The 1,171-nt window shown below is 43.0% G+C and overlaps 1 pseudogene across 1 annotated transcript; it reads right to left on the bottom strand.

Moving 5' to 3' along the window:
* Positions 1-317: 317 nt before the first annotated feature.
* LOC311597477 (grpE protein homolog 2, mitochondrial-like) lies at positions 318-967 on the bottom strand (annotated as a pseudogene). Its single transcript has one exon. The product of its transcript is annotated as a grpE protein homolog 2, mitochondrial-like (transcript).
* Positions 968-1,171: the final 204 nt, after the last annotated feature.

Raw genomic sequence — 1,171 nt, forward strand, 5'->3', positions numbered from 1 at the left:
AGGGAATACAAACATGAAAATGACTAAGTGAAAAATGAAATTAAAAATGAGCCTTGAAATAATTAAGACGATTTCAGATTCAGTCATCACAGTACCAATTTAAATGATTTTTGTAAACATTTTGATAAAGGCCTTAGTACACTCGTCACATTGTTCAGATTCCTAGTGACAAGACTCTTGGTGAGACCAAACAGGTCAATTGAAACCACTAAGAGACTGTAGAGATAAAGCCAATATGGCCTCATGTATAATACAAACCAACTTAAAGGAGACATAGGGGCTTGCGCTCTGGGAGAGTATTAGTTCCTGATGGCTGTTCATAGCCTCCTCTGAGAATCCCCTGCAACTTCCTCTTGAGGAAGTCTAATGGTGCAGCCATGAAATTTGCAACCATCCTGCTAAACTAATGCCATGGTGCCCGGCTGCACCCCAACACCTGCTGGCATGTGATGAGTTCATGCTCATGTGGGTGGTATTGTATTTGTCACCAATGAATGTAATTTTTTCCTGTCTATGCTTGGCAAATATGCTTTTTGGCTTGGCTTCTAAAAGAGACAGCCCTTGGAAGATTTTTTTTTTCCAGAGTAAGCTTGTGGTCCTCAGCTTTGGTTCCTTCTGAAAAGCACTCGGCAGTCTTCTTCGAAATGTCTGCCACCTCTACCAAGTCTTTATAGAAGCTCTGGCATCTTCCACACATCTCTGGGTTCATCTCCTTATGTTTTCACAATCAGCAGCAGCTCTCTGTTATCTCAGTGTTAAATCGTGGACTTCTTTTTCCAGTTTAATAGCTTTTAGCCTTAAGGCCTGTTCAGCAAGTGAGGGACCGAGTCCACAGGGAGGGTCCTCAGAACTGCACTCTTTCCCGGCAGTTCTTTGGCTGGAAGTGCTGTATGGTTGAGTGTAGCCATCCCCTGCTCTCTAACACGTTCCCCACCAAGTCAGGAGCTACTGCACTGCCAATAGCCATGTTCCGTACCGCAGTGCCGACACTGTGCATGGGTACTCGATCCAAGTAGAGTCAGGAACTCCAAAACAAGCAAGCAAACAAACAAACAAACAAAACAAAAAACAACAACAACTTGTCTAGTTTTCAAAGCAGTTAAAAATGATCAATGATGCTGAATTTTTTAAAGTACTGTTAATGGGGGGGGGGGCATGATGTGTGGGTATG

Source organism: Acomys minous (assembly GCF_964271855.1).
Source record: "Acomys minous genome assembly, chromosome: 5".
NCBI classification, from domain to species: domain Eukaryota; kingdom Metazoa; phylum Chordata; class Mammalia; order Rodentia; family Muridae; genus Acomys; species Acomys minous.